The sequence below is a fragment of the Rattus norvegicus genome, chromosome 15 (genome assembly GCF_036323735.1).
Source record: "Rattus norvegicus strain BN/NHsdMcwi chromosome 15, GRCr8, whole genome shotgun sequence".
NCBI lineage: Eukaryota > Metazoa > Chordata > Mammalia > Rodentia > Muridae > Rattus > Rattus norvegicus.
In genome coordinates, this window is record NC_086033.1 from 64,474,664 (window position 1) to 64,494,901 (window position 20,238).

At 35.2% G+C, this 20,238-nt stretch overlaps 1 long non-coding RNA gene across 1 annotated transcript; it reads right to left on the minus strand.

Annotated features, from left to right (window-relative positions):
* Positions 1-751: 751 nt before the first annotated feature.
* On the minus strand, positions 752-18,702 carry LOC102554138 (uncharacterized). The gene is made up of 6 exons (XR_001841393.3): positions 17,896-18,702; positions 14,265-14,394; positions 12,716-12,888; positions 8,909-8,974; positions 7,547-7,601; positions 752-1,032 (listed from the first exon to the last, which is right to left on the minus strand). It is a non-coding gene; the product is annotated as an uncharacterized LOC102554138 (long non-coding RNA).
* Between the last annotated feature and the right edge of the window lie 1,536 nt (positions 18,703-20,238).

Here is a 20,238-nt window from a genome sequence, read left to right on the forward strand (position 1 = left end):
GCTATATATTATTTCAGGCTACAATTACTTTAATCCAATAGGATTATTTGTAATTTATCTTACTCTATGGAAATTAAAGACATCTAGGCAAAATACTTTCAGTTAAATTAAAGCATATACACTTTTTGTTTGAAGTTAACAAGTAGACACTTCTCAAACCAATATATACTTGTTAATTTGACTCAAAAATACATAAAATCTTTCTTAGAAAAAGTTCCAGTATGTATTTTTTGAAAACTGTAAAGCAGCAGAAGGAAGTTTTAGCCCCAGTTGTGCTGGTATTTAGGCTCTTGCATTGAAGATATGCACAGGGAGCAAAGATAAACAGTTTTCTAAGAAAATGTCAATGTAATCCCTTGTTAGTATTGATTTTAAAAGACTGTGACAGTATCTTGGTTCCATCGCTCTCAGAAGTATAAAAAAAAATTGAAAGGTGACTATATCATCTGTTGAAAGTAAACTATCACAAGACTTGGGAGAATGAGAACTACTTCTATTTGCCAATTCCAGCAGTTGAAATTATATTTAATTTCCTTGAGATGATACACGAGTCCAAAATAAATATGACAGAGACATTTACTGTTCCACACAGCCTTCCCAGCAAATATTCATGGTGAAGGGATGCACAGTTTAGTCTGTCAGTCTTGTAACCAAGTTGAAATGAATGCAAAAAAATTTTTTGCCACATATATTATGACAGCCATATCATATGTCTCTGTAGCATGTTTGAAAATCAGTTTAAAAATAAACATTTGTTTGTTATGGAATTTTTCAACAAATGATGGTCATAAATGTTCTTATAAGCAGTTAATTAATGGATTCTATCTGAAATGTTAAACACTCTACAACATATGTACTTTTAAAGGCAAACAGCAATTCTGAGCATTAGCTACTCAGTTACCTTGATCTTAGCAATGATAAAAGCTCATGTGGATAATAGTTAAGAAATTCTCCACAGTTTCCTGCTCTGACAAATTGCTTCTTCAAAGATCCAATCTTCTGGTTCGGTATAGATAAAACTCATGTTCAGCCCTGCCAAGGAGAGATACAAACCCTTTAGGTTACTACATAAATTTTTTAAGTGATTAGCTGAATAGGTGAGCACAATGTTTCAGGGTGTGTGTGTGTGCGTGTGCGTGTGTGTGTGTGTGTGTGTGTGTGTGTAAGTCCTCGTCTTTCTTTATTAACAAACATGTTTATTTCCATTGTTTAAGTTTGTAAAATATTATTAAATGTATTATTAATTGCCTATATTAAAATTAATTTATTAAATTAAAGGATAATTTAATTAAAGGATCATTTTCCTCCCATTTTTTCTCCCCCAAACATATCTCCTTCCTACAACCATCCTCCAGGTACCACCTCACTCTCTCTAAAACCCATGGACTCATTCTCTTTGATTACTTATACACACACACACACACACACACACACACGCACACACACACACACACACGCAAACACACAATATCCTGTTCAGAGAGTTTTGTGTACATATATTTTCAGAGCTAGCTCCATTGTTTTCTATAAATTATAATATATGATCATTATGTTTTGTATATATTAATTAGTGCTGGAAAGTCATACAGTGGAATTATTCCTTAACTGGCTTTTTCCAAAGTAACAACACAAAGACCTTTTAATATTTCAAAGCCTTAGGTCTTAGCTGGGGGGACTATCAACTAGCTCATCTAAGTTTTCCAGCTACCTAGCCTCATCCAGTTACATGGCTAGCTCTACCTTCCAGGACTTTAATCACATCGAACTCCTCCCACATCTCTTGGTGAAAACCTCTTTTCCTTCTTCCCAGAATTCCTTTCACCTTCATAGGAAGTCCCACCTTCTATTTCGGGCCCAGTTAATTGGCCATCAGATTTTTATTAAAGCCAATTAGAGAATGCCTTATATAGTTAAGGAAGGACCGAAACACAATTTCATACAATGTAGCCCAACAGTATTTTGTAATGAAGTAGGAAGTCATTTTTGGGAGGAGCTAATTATTCCTTAGTTAGTTGCCTCTAATTCCTTGTATCTAGCTACATCCCCTACATGCCTTACCCCCTCACAGTTAGCATATCTATTAAAATTGTCACTGTTCTGGTATCATTTGGCAAGATATGGTATTTAGATAACACTAAACACTGAAGGGTAGTACTCTTGTCATTTGTAGTAGCTTAAATCTTATACCTGACTTCCTGGGTCTCATAATCTTTTTAGCCACACTTTTGCTTTGTTCCCTGAGCTTCCTTATCAGAGTTAAATTGTAGAGTTATTTATTGAGAGTAAGGGAGGGAACTACTTGATCTCTCTACACTAGTTGTGATTTTCTAACATGAACTTCATTTGCTATAAAGAAAAATATCTTTGATGACAAGTGTGAGCTATACTTACCTGGTTGTATTAGGATAAGTTTTGGAAATACGATTGTGGTAGCTTAGTAAAGTGGTGGTCTTAGGTTCTCTTTTGACATCAATGACCATACTAGCTGTCGGCAGTTGGCTAGGTTTCTAGTATTACGTGTGATTTTTCTCCCGTTTAATATCCTTTAAGTCTAAAAGTCACCTGTTGGCTACCACCAATTTAAGAGTGCCACTATTGCACCTTCATGGATATCCTGCCTTATGGTATTGTAATTTATTGATGTTACATCTGGATAGCACTATTGATTGCTTAGTTATATTCACAACTAGCATAGTATCTCTAGATTCTATAAAGCTAGACACATTCAAAGGAGGCTTTCATGTTAAACTCAGCTCCAATTTTCTGATTCCTGTGACTGAATTGGGTTGCCTCTTTAGAAAGAGGATTACCTTCAGTCTCTAAGAAGCAACCAAGAGAAACAAGCAACAATTGCTAATATTTCTTTGGAATTTACTAGAAATACTCTTAACCAGAAAACAAAAAAGTAGTATCTTATAGTTGCTACTGAGGAGTTTTATTTTGTTTTGTTTTGTTTTGTTTTGTTTTTGGTGGCCTATGCCTTTCATAAAGAGCATTGTTGTGTTTGTTGTGTGTGTGTGTGTGTGTGTGTGTGTCTATGTATTTGTGTATGTATGTGTGTCATTATGCATGTGACAACTTTCTAAAATATTAGATAAATATAAAATAATTCCTCAAGGCTTTATCAGACATCTATGGTGTAATTTGTTACTTTTCCCTCCCACAAGTTTTCTTTTGAACTCTGTGGTGATTTGAATATGCTTGACCCAGGGAGTGGCACTTTTAGCAGGTGTGACCATGTTAGAGGGAATATAAGTGTGTCAACATGGAGGGGTGGGCTTTGAGAACCACCTGCTAGCTGCCTGAGGACAGTCTGCTATTGACTTAATTTAGATTAAGATGTAGAATTCTTGGCTCCTCCAGCCCCATATCTGACTATAAGCTACCATGATTCTCACCTTGATGATAATAGACAGAACCTCTGAAAATGTAAGTCAGCCTCAATTAAATGTCATTTATAAGAATTGCCTTTACCAGGTGTCTCTTCACAGCAGTGGAAACCCTAAGACAAATCAAGCATGCCTTCCCTGCTTCTAGTTCTCTCCCTGTTTTTCACATTTCTTTCTTCATATAACTTGGCTTTGTTATTTCTCACTGGTAATTTTTCCATCCCTCAACTCCATGGTCATTTCTTTTTTTTTTCTTTTCTATTCTTTTCTTTTCTATTTTTCGGAGCTGGGGACCGAACCCAGGGCCTTGCACTTGCTAGGCAAGCGCTCTACCACTAAGCTAAATCCCCAACCCCTCCATGGTCATTTCTTATGCTCCTGGATGAATACACCGTATTGTATACAGCACATCAAATATTTAGAACTAAGAACCACACAGATGAGAGAGAACATATGAATGGCTTTTGTCTTTCTTTCAGGTTCAGGTACTTTTTTAAACCTAAGTAACTTAACTTCCCTCAGTGTCTGGAATACTGACCATTTCTCCTCACATATTAATGCTTTTTTTATTTTTGAAAACTAGGAAAAAATTACTGAAAATTCCCAACTCAATTAAACACAGATTCCAGTGGCTCATCCCACTCTGATTCCACACCAAATTTGTCTTTTGGGGACAATTTGTGATTTTTGTCTTTTTGTTTTTGATATTTTGATATTTTATAGAATCATACTTTCTGCTTAATTTTTGAGGCATTTTATAATCCTAATTGCTGTGAGTTCTTCCTTTTACAGACTTCATGTGACTATCTAGAATACAATTATTTTAATTGGTTATTACATTAAGAGATATTAAGATATTAAGTTAATACATCAAGAGATGCATTCTTGAGATCATAGGTGCAAAGATCTAATATCCTATGAATTAACAAGGCATATTTTGTCATATTTAATTAACAGTGTCAAATCACTTAAGTATTGATGAATATGAAGTGTTCTCCCTCATTTCTCTTGATAACTTTTGGTTGAAAGTCTATTTTATTGGATATTAGGATGGCAACTACAACTTGTTTCTCGGGACCATTTTCTTGGAAGACCTTTCTCCAACCTTTTACTCTGAGATAGTGTCAGTCTTTGTTATTGAGGTATGTTTTTCATATGCAGCAAAATGCTGGATCCTGTTTGTGTATCCAGTTTATTAGCTTCTGTTTTTCTGTTTTTCTGAGTTCATTAATATTGAAATATAGTAAAGACACATGACTGTTAGTTCCTGTTAGGTTTGTTTTTGTAGGTGGCTATATGTGCATGTGGTTTTCTCCTTTTGTTTTATTTTTTTTTTTTTGGTTTTTTTTTTTTTTTGTGAGATGATAAATATCTTGTATTTTCTTTGGTGTAAGTACCGTACTTGTGTTCAAGCTTTTCTTCTATAATCCTCTATAGAGCTGGATTGGTAGATAAATACTGTTTGAATCTGGTTTGCCTTGAAATATTTTGGTTTCTCCACCTATGCTAATTTCAAGTTTTGCTAGGTATTGTAGCTTGGGCTGGTATTTGTGTTATTGTAAACTCTGTATGACCTCTGATTAGGCTCTTCAGGCTTTTAGTGTCTCTATTGAAAAGTCTGGTATAATCCTGATAAATCTACCTTTGTATGTTACTTGGCTCTTTTCCCTTACAGCTTTTAATATTGCTTCTTTGTTGTGTGCATTTAGTGTTTTGATGATTATGTGATGAGAGAACTGTCTTTTCTGGTCCCATTTATTTGGTGTTCTATAGGCTTCTTTTAAATTTCTGGGCATCTCATTTTTTTAGGTTGGGAATGTTTTTTTTTTTTCAATGATTTTGTTGAAGATGTTTTCAGGTCCTTTGAGCTGGTAATGTTCACTCTTCTCTATTCAAATTATCCTTAGATTTGTTCTTTTCATTGTGTCCTGAATTTCCTTGATGTTTTAGGTTAGGAGTTTTCAATGTTTTAAATTGCCTTTAACAGTTGTGCTAATCTCTTCTGTGGTATCTTCTACACCTGAGATTCTCTCTTCTTTCTCCTGTGTTCTGTTTGTGATACTTACATTTGTAAATCCTGACCTCTTTCCTAGGTTTTCCATTTCCAGGTTTGCCTCCATTTGTGTTTTCCCTATTGTCTCTACTTCTACTTTTAGGTGTTGGACTGCTTTATGAAATTCCTTCAATTGCTTGATTTTGTTTTTCTGTATTTTTCTAAGGGATTTATTTGTTTCCTCTTTAAGGGAGTCTACCTATTTACCTGTACTTTCCTGTATTTCTTATAGTGAGTTATTTATAGCCTACTTAAAGGATCTTCATGAAATAGGATTTTAGGTCAGCTTTCTGATTTTCAGGAGTGCTGCTATAAGAGAACTGGGTTTGATGATGCCCATGCATACTGGCTTATTTTGCTTATGGTCTTGCACTTACCTCTCACCATCTGGGTATCCCTTGTGTTTGCTGGTCTGGGTGACTCTTTCTAGAGCCTGATTCTTTTGTCCCTGATTTGCTTCAGGTCTCCTGCAAGGTCTGTGGCCCTGCCTGTAACAGACCTCCTGTGGGGCCTTCTGACTATGAGGTCAATAATTTTGGAGGTGGATTAGTGTCCCCATCTTTCCACTGGGAGCCCTGTTTATCTACTGGAGGTGGGCTTTTCAGGTTCCATTTCCTCACTGTTGGACATTTCAGATAATAACATCCACAATGTGCCATGCGAGAACAGAGTTATGAAACACCCTTTTTTCTTTTAAAGATAAATAGAAACACAATAGAAGAAACCAAATTGGTCTACAAGTTTATTGTAGAAAACAGTCTCCAAAACTGAAACATTAACTATTTAGAGCAGGCAGTATGTTGTAATTTGTTATGAATACCCTCACCAATGAATATAGCTGGTGACGCTATACCTTCACACATGACAATATCATGATCATGGTTTCTTATCAGCTACAATTCATGATGCATATCTCAGGTATTAACTAGAATACATTGTCAGGAGACAGAACTTACTTCTGCTTGCAGGATGTTTGTCTGGTACTTATTACTTTGTCATTGTCAAGACTGAACAAATTCCTCTCTCTTGTGTAACATTGGTTACATTCTACAGTGTGGTGTCTGTACCCAAAAGCAGATCTGACTGCCTCTTGTTACAACACCTGTAAGTTATATTAATCTATCCTAGTTATTATAGATACACACTGTGATAACAACTGGGCCATGAGGTTAATATAAAGATTTATAAGGTGATTTGTATAAAGACTTAAAGACACCCGTTTGTCTTATGTTGAAGTTTCTCAGCCTATTTTATCCTTTATGCCCTGTTATTCTTTTTCTACCTTCTGGCACAGGAAATTGTTTTCCACCAAGACATCTTTAGTTACGGCAAGTGATTATCATTCTTTTTAAATATAAAGATGCATGTGCTCCTTATACTATGCAAGTAAGTTTCTATCTGAATCCACAGAAATGAAAGTAACTTGTGGTAGGAGAACCCTGGTTTCCCTAATCCATCACCCACAAATCAGGAAACAAGTGTGTTTCCAAATTTTTTCCTGTGATAAAATATAGACCATAAGTAAGCATCAAATCAGTTACTGTCATTTGATCTGTTCTGTATCTTTGGGGAATTTGGTTTCTTTCAGAGCTTCAATGTAAGCTTGTAGGAAGCTATATCAAAAATGGGCTGTATGCTACAGTTTTCTTTTCTTCTTTTGAAAAGCATATTATGATTATAAGTAGACTTTGTTAACTCTATACTGTATTATACCAGCACTAGCCAGCACTGTACTGTAGACTCTGTGATAAACCAAAGAAAAAAAATTTTTGAAATATTTGTTTTAAAATGTAATGACATTTTCACAAACTGATGAGGCAGACCATACATGACAACACACACAGAGCAGAAATGATCTTTGACCAAGCTGCCAAGATTTTACAATTAAGAATGGATAATCATTTCAACAAGTTATACTGGAAATTCTGAACACTTACAATTCTAAAGTTATACCAATAATGTATTTTAAATTGTGCCTAAAATGATTTAAAATTTGAAATACTAGAAATGATCCATAGCTTATGTATTTTTTGCTTTTTTGTTTTTTTCTGTCTTCATTAGATATAATGAAAGCTCAATTAGAAGAAGAAATACTGGGTGCTACCTCAAACAAAACAATCAGCACAATAGTTGAAGTCGTCAAAAGAGTTACTGGCATTCTAGAAAAAGGGAGAAATTATTGTCAAATAATGCATATAGAATAACAAGTTAATATTCAAGGTTAATAAATAATTATGCAGCAGAATAGAAAAAATATTAAAAACCAAATAAAATATGTTAATGAGTTAGGAGACAAGTCTCTGAATATGATACAAAAAGAGTTTAATAATATTGACAAGGTTCTCAAGTCCTTTTCAGACTCAGGAATAGGTAAACTAATTGCACCAATGAGAAGTTACCTCAATAATTCATGGTGGTTATTATGTTTCATTAAAAAATATTTATTTAAATGGATAAGTAAAACAGAATTATGGAATGGTAAGTGTATCAACAAGTAAAAGGAAGCTGTCACTCATCCTGAAACTGGGATTTCTGAATGTGATCCTTGGGATGAATTGTAGGAGAAAAATAGGACCACCAAATTGTACAACCACTTTTACACACAGGCCTGCAAGTGCATACACACATGAACATGCACATGCATACAGTTACTTCTGGTTCTTCATCTGAGCCCCATACTCCCAGAAATGACTCAGACTCAAAATACATTTCTAAAATCCTTGACCATATTCCTAGGTTTTTCTCATATTAGATCATAACTAAAATAACCTATTTATTTCAACTTATATTGTGCCACATACCTTGTGACGTAGGCTTACTTACCATGTGGCCCTTTCCTCTCAACTTCCTGTGTGAATTTCCTTTCCTGGCTCTATTCCAGAATTCTTTCTGCCTCCTAGATATCCTATCTTTTATTTCTTACATGAGTCAGAGTACATTATATTTATTATTGACAAGTGCCACATCTATACAGACTTAAGATAGTCTCTATAAAAAGGCACACAGACATAGATACACATATACACATGCACATATACACATAGGTTAGAAAAGTTGAATTGTATACATTGTATAAATTGTGCAGCTAAGAAAAACTGAATACAGGTTCTGCAAAAATACTAAAATTTACAAAAAATTAATACTGCTATATAGAAATCCTACCATTTGTTTATTTATAAAAACTTTCATAAGAGGGACTGTGTAAGCTCCCATACTAGTTAAAGCATTTTTAAAATGATAAAATGGAGAAACAACCTAAGTGGACCTAGATACATAAATATGTATTAGAAACTTGTGTAAATGTGTCATAAATGCTATTCAGTCTGAACTGAAGTCATATAAGATATAAAAGCATAGATGTACTCTTAGGTGATTGTATTAAATGAAATATTAAATTTTTATGTTAAGCCAATTACCAAAGAACATAAATCCACTAGCAATGTGTTTTAAAGAGTATGTCTCATACCTCACACATCTCAGAAAACAGGCTTCAATGCTTGTGAGAATCTGGCAGAGGATGAGACGGAGAGTTCTAAACACAACACATAAAGCTTTATTACATAAGATGAGTACGTTCTTGGTATGTACACAAGTTACTCCTAGTGAAGACAGTATTGCACATTAAAAGTTCTGCTAAAATGGTAAAGGTAAGATTAGAAATACAAGAAAACACAACAACAATAAAAACAACAACAACAATAACAAATAAACAAAACCTCAACAAACAAAGGTCATATATAAACTATACCAGTTGGAAACGTCTATGTACTCAAAATCTTTCTTGGCAACAAGTATCTGAAAGTTGTCACTGAATTTTGCTACACAGCAGGATGCTGTCAGAAATTTTATTAATAGACAAGAACCAGAGAAGTGAATCAGAAATCTCAGCATGTCCTTTTGAAGGCCAACAATCTGACATTCCTGTTATATTAAACTCCAGGAGAAGCTAAAGGCTTGTAAAAGGAGGATGCTGTTGGCTCTGGAATGCATGAAACTTGAAATTTCTTTATCAGACTTATCCTTGGAGAATTTTCCTGGGTCTTATAGATAATGGTGAAAATATATAAGTTATGAAATGTACATATATTCTAATTGTATAATTGTACTACACACACACACACACACACACACACACAGTAATTCTTATTTGAAAGGTCTGATAAACCAAAACAATTCAGAAAAAAATATGAAAACCAGATCCTTGTATGCTAGCTATTTTTCTGTAAAGAAGGATGTATGTTCAGAAATCAAAATGTACTGATTGAAATGTAACACAGGTTCATCAATGATGAAAGTCAGAAGGCATTCCTGTGGGACGTGAGGAGAGTTATCGGCTCTGTTGTAGGAAGTAAACAACAACAACAACAACAACAAAAACAAAAACCAGCAGGAAAATAGGACACAATCAGCAAAAAATAAACTAAATTGTTTGTGAGGCACAGCTAGACACACTGTGTATCCAGAGGTGTCCATCTTTAACTATCACAGTTTATGATCACATATTAAACAGCTTCTGTTCCATTGAAATTACACTGCTATAAGCATATTTCAGTGGTCCTCTAGAGTTCGGAAGCTGAAAACTGCAAAAATAAAAAATGTAACTAAGCCATAAACTCGGTAAGATCTATGTAAAGTGAATAGATGACATGGAAAAATAACATTTTCTTTCTTTAATTCTTCTGTTTTCCACTGTTATTTTGAACATGTCAGACACTGGTTTTTCTCTCTTTTTGTCTCTATCTTTACTCATTTTTACATGTTTGGAGTGAAAAATACAATTATATCATTTCTCATTTTTTTTCTGCTTACAGCACTTATCTTGTAATAATCACCTTGCTTTCACTCAAATTTATGACCATATTTTCCTTCATCGCTATTACATATATACACCTAAATATGTAAATAGAACCTGTACAGTCTGTATACAGTTTTGTGTATGACTTTGTATTGGATAACCTTGGGGTATGCTCTTGCCTGAGGAAGTGGATCTCTACTTCTCTCAGCTCTCTTTAGATGACTGTGCTTCTTTGTTTATGAGTAAGGCCTCTTTGGCTTTACCCCTTCCACTAAGTGTACCAGTACCATTGTCAGTGATATTTTAATAAATATGACAGAAAAATCGTATTATTCTGTAAAATACGATATACTTGAAGGTTGTCAATGAGTTTCACATCTATTTTATAATGTTTGTTATTTTTGTAATTAAAATATTGTATTTCCCCTTTCCTACTTTTCCTTTTGCCTCTCCCTAGTTCCCTCCCTTTCAAATTGATACACTCTTTTTTATTCTGAGTGGTGTGTGTGTGTGTGTGTGTGTGTGTGTGTGTGTGTGTGTGTGATCAATAATGGGATTTGATGTTGAGTTCATATTTTTTAAAGCTGACTACTTTTCTCTTCTTGGGTAATCAGTTAGAGGTCACTTTCTTGGGAGTGACTTATTTTCCTTCTATTAATAAGCATTAATTACCTCTAATATCTTCTCTAAAGCTAGGCCTTCATAAGATTTTACTATTCTGATTTGACCTATTGATCTTGTCATTGTCAGATATTGTTTAGACAGTCTTATTATTGATTTATCTTAGGTGAATTTCCCTGACATTTTGAGGAGAAATAATTTCATACTATACTTTATGATTTTCTTGCTCTGTAATTTTTCTTCTTCCTATTTTGAATACTCATTGAGCCTGTATTGTAGTTGTTTGTATTTGTTTCTGTACAAATTCGTATACAATGAATTAATACGTTTCTGCGCATGACCAATTATGATATTCTGTCCTAGTCTTCATTTGCTGTCAAAAGAAATGTTTTTGGGGTGTGTGTGTGTGTGTGTGTGTGTGTGTGTGTGTGTGTGTGTGTGTTTATTGTGTGATTGGAAGATAGTGAGGGCCTAGAAGGAATTTAGAAGGAAAAACCAAAATCTGATTATACTGTATTAAAAAAGTATATATTTTTCAAGGTTGGGGTTTTTATTTATTTATTTGTTTGTTTGTTTATTTACTTATTTGTTTGTTTTTACACTCCAGATTTTATTCCCCTCCAGGTTCATCCCCTGAGAGTTCCACACCCCATACCTCCTCCTTAACTCCCTCATTCCCCCCATTATTTTCAATAAAAATAAATCAATAAAATTATGATTGTTTCATTTTTATATATTAAGTATGTATTGAGAATGTGCTTCCAAATGAAAATACTTTTAATTTAAAGTTCACAGAATTTGATGTTAGAAAATATAACCGTTGATGGGTTCAGTTTTATAAAAATTATATTATATCAGCACTGATGTGTCATTTTCAAACCCGTTGCTGAAACTTTGTTTGCTTTCATGATTGTTTTATTTGCCTGTATATAGAACATGATATTTATTACATTTTTTCCATAGCCGTTTTCTTACATTGGTGTGTATGTCTCACATTATGTTTCCATTGTAAGCCAGATTAAGGCATGAGATGTCCTAAAACTAAATTTACATATGGTCGAGCGCCACGAAATTAAGATTGAACTCATTTCTGTCTGCTCCAAACAGCAAGCATGCTTAACCACTGAGGAATCTACTAATCCCCTTATATATCTCTTTAAAGTAAATACAATGTATACAGTTTTCTTTGTCATCAACTTAACTTGATTAAAATACTTGTAAATTATTTATTGCAGTAGTATCAAATTATTACCTCATATTTACTAACTTTTTTAGTTATTCTGAACTTCTAAGGCTCACCTACCTTCCTTGTGTTTTGAAGTTCTATGAGTCTTAGTTATTTCTAGGTGCATGTTACAAAGAACCTTCACAATTTTTAATCGGAAAATTCAAGCCTTCCATTTGTAAGTTTACTATTTTTTTTATCATTTTCCACTGTACTCACGATCAAATGTGTTGTTACTAAGATTTAATGATGTATAGCGAAGCTTTTGATGAACAAACACATTTCTGCCACTCTTGATATCATGAGGCACATTCAATATAACCTGCTTTTCCAGCCACAAATGAAGACATCTTCACTGTGCACATACATCACACTGATTTCAGTCATCTACTGAATGGTTCAGCATTTATATGTGGGTTTATTTTACTTGCTTGTGTATTTAATAACACAAAGCTAATCAATGAGTAATTAAAACACTATTTTAGATAACTGCCAACTGAAACAGAATAGATACAGGGAGCATGTAATTAATTACTTCCTCCAGGCTCTTGTAAGGCTTTATCAGACTTCTCAGTTGATGTGACACTAACTTAGGACTGTTTAGATTGTAAGTAAAAATAGACTAAATTTACCCTTGGGAAAAGAAGGTAATATATTTTGAAGATGTAGGACTCTCATAATAGAAACATCCAGGATCATGAGTGACTTCTTTAGCCATCACTCAAAGATCAGATGTTCCTTAATGCTTCTGCTCTTCTCTAGGCTTCCCTTCCATTATCTCTGCATTGCTTCTGCTGAGTGACTTCTTTCCTCAGATCAAAACAGAGAAAATTTGATTATTGACAAATCTTCTGGAAGGGTAGTGAATTTTACATAATACATGGAGTTTCACAAATCAATTCCTATAAGGATTTTTATCTTACTGTGTTTTCTTCCATTTATCTATAAAAAAGAAAGATTCAACCTTTTAATTGTTTCTCTAACAGTGCTTTTTTCTGTACTTATATAGTAAATATATTTTTCTTACCCTATAGAAATCTCTAATGGATTTAATAAACTATGTAATGAGTATTGTCAAAGACATCTGCAGGTTATAAAATCAGACTTTAGCTTTATTACCTGCATATCTCTTAATTGAACTTGACCACCCCATGAATGTCATGTATGTGTCCTGTTCACTGGAATATCCTTTTATTGGAGAGTTTGACTTTGTTTTGTTTTTCTGTTCTGACATTTCTTTCTTGTTTCAGTGGGGAATTTTACCCGTCTTATTTCAAAGACTCTCCTAGTTCACAGGTTAAAAACTTCACTACTTCCACAAGGATATTAAAAACTCAACAAAATGCATTATGATGCAAATGTGGCTTTCAGATCCTGGTGTGAATAGAAATAACAGGAACTTGCTGGTTGCATATACCTCTAAGTTCCTGTTTATACAACAAGCAGAGCTAATCAGAAGAATGGTCAACCTGATAATAAATAAACCACGATTTCATTTTTTATGGATTTATATATTTCAACCGTAATATAAAAATCTGAAATGAAAACACGAATATAAGCTAATTTTTTAAAGAATACAGTATATCACAGAAATAATAGAAAATGAAAGAAATCTTTGTTCAAAAGGCATCACATTTTTAAAAATAAGGTCTACAGATATTGAATGTTTTAGTTTTCATTAGAAAATGTCTGTTCAAGAATAGGGTCACTTTAACCCAAAAGCAATACAAATATCCTAAGTTTAAAGAGATCACTTAAAATAGTTAGGTGGAAACAATGTGTTTTCTCAGATGAGCAGAATTATCCCCAGACAATCACTGCAACAGTTTCCTGTTACTGATTGAATTGTAAACCTGGAACTATGACTATGCTACCAATATATGCAAAAAGTGGAACTAAAAGTTAATGAAAAATAAATAAAGGGCCTGAGGAGATGGTTCTATAATATTCTTAACAAAAACATCATGACAATGTTAATTTTAGTAAATTTAAGCAAAAAGCAGAAAAATCTTGATAAATTTGAGAAATGTTCATATACTATATATAATTTTTTGCCTCAAGCACTGTGAATTTATTAATTTTAAAAAACAGGTGAGGTTAGTCAAGGATGGATTCAAGTTCTGATATGAAGGTCACTATTGACTTTGATTACCTAAGGTATCTGGAGTTCATGCTACTTACCTTAGAATGAGATAGTGAAAATATTCTGTATTTGTGCACGGAAAGGTTTCAGTGACCACCATGCGAGATGGTAGACATAAAAGTCATGGATATATTAAAATATTACAATAAAGGGAACTTCATAGTGTCACTGTTAAAAGAAAAGAAAATAAAACCTTTTTTATATCAGAGTTCAATAATATGAAACAGCATTACCCTTCATCCAAACTTACTTTTAACAAATAAATATAGCCAAAAATATATAATATGAATACCAAATTATAAAAATTAGGCATGATATGTTATGTACCATAGGTTTCTACAATATTTGCTATCATAGAAAAATAAAAAAATAAATGTAAATTTTCAAATGCTTTGAAACACTTATTTTTTTCAATATGCATCAGCTTCCTTAATGTTCCCAGCATGCTAATGATCATTTTAGATTAAAGCAACTTCTCTGTACACTGTGATGGAAAAGAAACTCAATCTTTTCTTTCCATCTTTATTAAATTGGGTATTTCTTATTTACATTTCAAATATTATTCCCTTTCCCGGTTTCCAGGCCAACATCCCCCTAACCCCTCCCCTCCAATTCTCTCTGGGTGTTCCCTTCCACATCCTCCCCTCATTACCGCCCTCCCCCCAAGAATCCCGTTCACCAGGGGTTCAGCCTTGACAGGACCAAGGGCCTCCCCTTCCACTTGTGCTCCTACTAGGCTATTCATTGCTACCTATGCAGTTCGAGCCCAAGGTCAGTCCAGGTATAGTCTTTGGGTAGTGGCTTAGTCCCTGGAAGCTCTGGTTGCTTGGCATTGTTCTTCATAGGGGGTCTTGAGCCCCTTCAAGCTCTTCCAGGTCTTTCTCTGATTCCTTCAACGGGGGTCCTGTTCTCAGTTCAGTGGTTTGCTGCTGGCATTTGCCTATGTATTTGCCATATTCTGGCTGTGTCTCTCAGGAGAGATCTACATCCGGTTCCTGTCAGCCTATACTTCTTTGCTTCATCCATCTTATCTAGTTTGGTGGCTGTATATGTATGGGCCACATGTGGGGCAGGCTCTGAATGGGTGTTCCTACTGCTTCTGTTCTAAACTTTGCCTCCCTACTCCCTCCCAAGGGTATTCTTGTACCCCATTTAAAGAAGGAGTGAAGCATCTGTATTTTGGTCATCGTTCTTGAGTTTCAAGTGTTCTGTACATCTAGGGTATTTCGAGCATTTGGGCTAATATCCACATATCAATGAGTGCATACCATGTGTGTTTTTCTGTGATTGGGTTACCTCAATCAGGATGTTTTGTTCCAGTTCCATCCATTTCCATATGAATTTCATAAAGTCATTGTTTTTGATAGCAGTTTAGTATTCCACTGTGTAGATGTACGACATTTTCTGTATCCATTCCTCCGTTGAAGGACATCTGGGTTCTTTCCAGCTTCTGGCTTTTATATATAAGACTGTTATGAACATAGTGGAGTATATATCTTTGTTATATGTTGGAGCATCTTTTGGGTACATGCCCAGGAGAGGTAACCTGGGTCCTCAGGTTATACAATATCCAATTTTCTGAGGAACCTCCAGAATGATTTTCTGAATGGTTGTACCAGTCTGCAATCCCACCAACAATGCAGGATTGTTCTTTCTAGACATCCTTGCCAGCATCTGCTGTTGCCAGTGTTTTTGATCTTAGTCATTATGACTGGTGTGACATAGAATCTCAGGGTTGTTTTGATTTGCATTTCCCTATGACTAAAGATGTTGAACATTTCTTTAGGTTTTTCTCAGCCATTTGAAATTCGTCAGCTGTGAATTCTTTGATTAGCTCTGAACCCCATTTTTAATAGGGTTGTCTCCCTGAAGTCTAAATTCCTGAGTTCTTTGTATATTTTGGATATAACCCCTCTATCAGTTGTAGAATTGGTAAAGATCTTTTCCCCAATCTGTCGTTGCTGTTTTGTCCTAACAACAGTGTACTTTGCCTTAAAGAAGCTTTGTAGATTTAGGAGATGCCATTCATCGATTCTTGATCTTAGAGCATAAGCCACTGGAGTTTTGTTCAGGAAATTTTCTCCATGACCATGTGTTCTAGATTCTTCCCCACTTTTTCTTCTATTAGTTTGAATGTATCTGGTTTGATGTGGAGGTTCTTGATCAACTTGGACTTAAGCTTTGTATGGGGTGATAAGCATGGATCAATCTGCATTCTTCTACATGCTGACCTCTAGTTGAACCAGCACCATTTGCTGAAAATGCTATCTTTTTTCCATTGGAGGTTTTGGCTCCTTTGTTAAAAATCAAGTATTCATTTCTGGTTCTTCAATTCTATTTCACTGGTCTATCTGCCTGTCTCTGTACCAATACGATACAGTTTTTATCACTATTGATCTGTAATACTGCTTGAGTTCAGGTTTAGTGATTCCCCCAGAAGTCCTTTTATTGTTGAGGATAGCTTTACCTATCCTGATAATTTGTTATTACAGATGAATTTGCAAATTGTTCTGTCTAACTCTCTGAAGAATTGGATTGTTATTTTGATGAGGATTGCATTGAATCTGTAGATGGCTTCTGGTAAAATGGCCATTTTTACTATATTAATCCTTTTAATCCATGAGCATGAAAGACCTTTCCATCTTCTGAGATGTTCCTCAATTTCTTTCTTCAGAGGCTTGTAGTTCTTATCATACAGAACTTTCACTTGCTTGTTTAATGTCACAACGAGGTGCTTTATATTATTTGGGACTATTTTGAATGGTGTTGTTTCCTTAGTTTCTTTATCAGCTCCTTTGTCTTTTGAGTAGAGGAAGGCTACTGATTTATTTGAGTTAATTTTTACCCAGCCACTTTGCTCAAGGTGTTTATCGGCTTTAGTAGTTCTCTGGTGGAACTTTTGGAATCACTTAAATATACTATAATATCATCTGCAAGTAGTGATATTTTGACTTCTTCTTTTCCAATCTGTGTGGCTTTAATCTCCTTTATTTGTCTGATTGCTCTGGCTAGGTCTTTGACTACTATAATGAATATGTAGGGAGAGAGTGGGCAGCCTTGCCAGTCCCTGATTTTAGTAGTATTGCTTGAAGTTTTTCTCCATTTAGTTTAATGTTTGTTACTGGTTTACTTTGTATGGCTTTTACTAAGTTTAGGTATGGGCCTTGAGTTCCTGTTCTTTTCAGGTCTTTTATCATGAAGGGGTGTTCAATTTCGTCAAAAGGTTTCTCAGCATCTAATGAAATGATCAATGTGGTTTTTATCTTTCAGTGGATTATGCTGATGGTTTTCCATATATTAAACCATCCTTGCATACCTGGGATGAAGCCTACTTGATCATGATGGATGATTGTGTTGATGTGGTCTTGGATTCAGTTTTCAAGAATTTTATTGAGTCCTCGATTCTGTTGCTTGGTTTCCTGCTCATGCTTCTCGCCATGAGGTTGTCTCTGTTGTTACCTTTTTCTGCTACCTCTGACAGTGGCTTGACTGACCTGGGGGTCTGGAGTGCTGCAGACCTGTTTTCGTATTCTCCTTCATCCAGTTATGGGAAGAGTGTTCTGCTTTCAGTCTTGTACTCGTTCTTCTCCACTGGCTTTCAGCTGTTCCAATGGGCATGTATCCTTAGTCAACAAGGCAGGTCATTTGGATCAGAAAAGATTTTCTTACCTCTGGTCTCAGGACTAAAGTTGCCCCATAGGGCAGAGTTTCAGCTATCCGTAAGGACAGGAAACAGAAGGGCCTGCCCCTATTTCTGGGTTCCTTTGTGCAGGTGACCGTGATGGCTCTAGGTGTTTTCCTCTTGAGTCAGATACGAGGGAAGAGAATAGAATCCTCTTGTTTCCTAGGAGTGCTGGCCCCTCTGAAGGTCAAGCTCTCCCTCCCACGGGATGAATCTTTTTTCTTGATTCCTATATTATAAGGACAAAATAACCTTTCATGAAAGAATATAACTTCATGATATATAATTAATACAGAATATACAAATTAGAGTGATATTATCTAAGCTATATAACATGCTATATCATGCAAGCATTTAAACAACCATACTCCAGATTTGTGGATTACAACTGGGCTAGCAAGTAGATTTCCTCTCATTGTTTTAATTTGTGAAACATTATTTAGAAACTGCATCTAAAATCATGCTGAATTTGCATCAAGGAAAACTTAAAATAAAGGACCTGGTCTGCTTTTACATATTCTGATAAATACAAAGATCAAACTGAATCACATAAAAAGGTGAAAAAACCTGTCTCTTTCCTGAAAACTGAAAAGTTTAAATTCTGCCATCTCAGTCTTTTCTATTTTCCTTTCTATTTTTTATTGGATATATTTCATTTACATTTTAAATATTATCCCCTTCCCTGTTTCACATCCATAAAGCAAGCCTCTATCCTATCCCCTTCCACCTGCTTCTATAAGGGTGTTCCCCCACCCTCCCATTTCTGCCTCTCCTCTCTGACATTCCTCCATACTGGAAGTGGGGTGGGCGGGGCTGGTCCAGACAGGGCAGAACCAAGAGATTCTGTTCCCACTGTTGCCCAACAATGACATCCTCTGCTACCTATGAAGCTGGAGCCATGGGTCTGTCCATGTGTACTAATTGGGTGGTGGTTCAGTGCCTGGGAGCTCTGTTTGGTTGGTATTGTTTTTATTGTTGTTTTCCTTCCTCTAACTCCTCTACTGGGGACCATGTTCTCAGTTCAATGATTGGCTATGAGCATCCACCTTTGTATTTGTCAAAATCTGGCAGAGCCTCTCAGGAGACACCTATCTCAGTTTCCTGTCAGCTAGCACTTCTTGTCACCAGCAATATTGTCTGGATTAAGTAGCTGATTCCCAGGTGGGGCAGTCTATAGCGGGCGTTTCCTTCAGTCTCTGCTCCAAACTTTGTCTCTGTATTTACTCCTATGAATATTTCTCTTCCCCGTTCTTAGAAGGACTGAAGCATCCACACTTCAGTCATCCTTCTTCTTCTGCTATATGGTCTGTGGATTGTATATTGGATAATTCGAGCTTTTGGACAAATATCTACTTATCAGTGAGTGCATAAAGTGTGTTTTATTGTGAGTATGTTATCTCACTCAGGATGAAACTTTCTAGTTCTGTTTGCCTAGAAATGTCATGAAGTCATTTTTTCTAATTGCTAAGTAGTACTTCATTGTGTAAATATACCACATTTTCTGTGACCATTATATCCATTCCTAAGTTTAAGGACATCTAGGCTATTTCCAGCTTTTGGCTTTATAAGTAAGGTTGCTATGAACATAGTAAAGAATGTGTCCTTATTATATTTTGGAACATTTTTTTGGTTACATGACCAGGAGTGATATATCTGAGGCCTCAGGTAGTACTAGATCCAATTGTCTGAGGAACATCCTGACTGATTTAGAGTGGTTGTAGCAACTTGCAACCCCACCAATGATGGAGAAGTATTCCTCTTTCTCCACATCCTCAACAGCATCTTTTGTCACTTGAGTTGTTGACATTAGCCATTCTAAGTGGTGTGAGGTGGAATCTCAGGGTTGTTTTGATTTTCATTTCCCTGATGGCTAAGGAAGTTGAACATTTCTTCAGGTACTTCTCAACCATTTGATATTCCTCAGTTGAGAATTCCTTGTTTAGGTCTCTATCCCACTTTTAATAGAAATATTTTGTTCTCTGGAGTCTATCTTCTTGAATTCATTGTATATATTGGATATACACCCTCTATTCGATGGATGTAAACCCTGTATTGGATGGATGTAGGATTGGTAAAGACCTTTTCCCATTCTGTTGCTTGCTATTTTGTCCTAATGACAGTATACTTTGCCTTACTGAAGCTTTGCAATTTTATGAAGTCCCATTTGTCTGGATCTTAGAGCACAAGCCATTGTTTTTTCTGTTCAGGAAAATTTCTCCAGTGCCCATCTGAAACTCTTCCCCAATTTTTCATCTATTAGCCTGAGTGTATCTGGTTATATGTGGAGGTCCTTGATCCACTTCGACTTGACTTTTGTACACACAATAAGA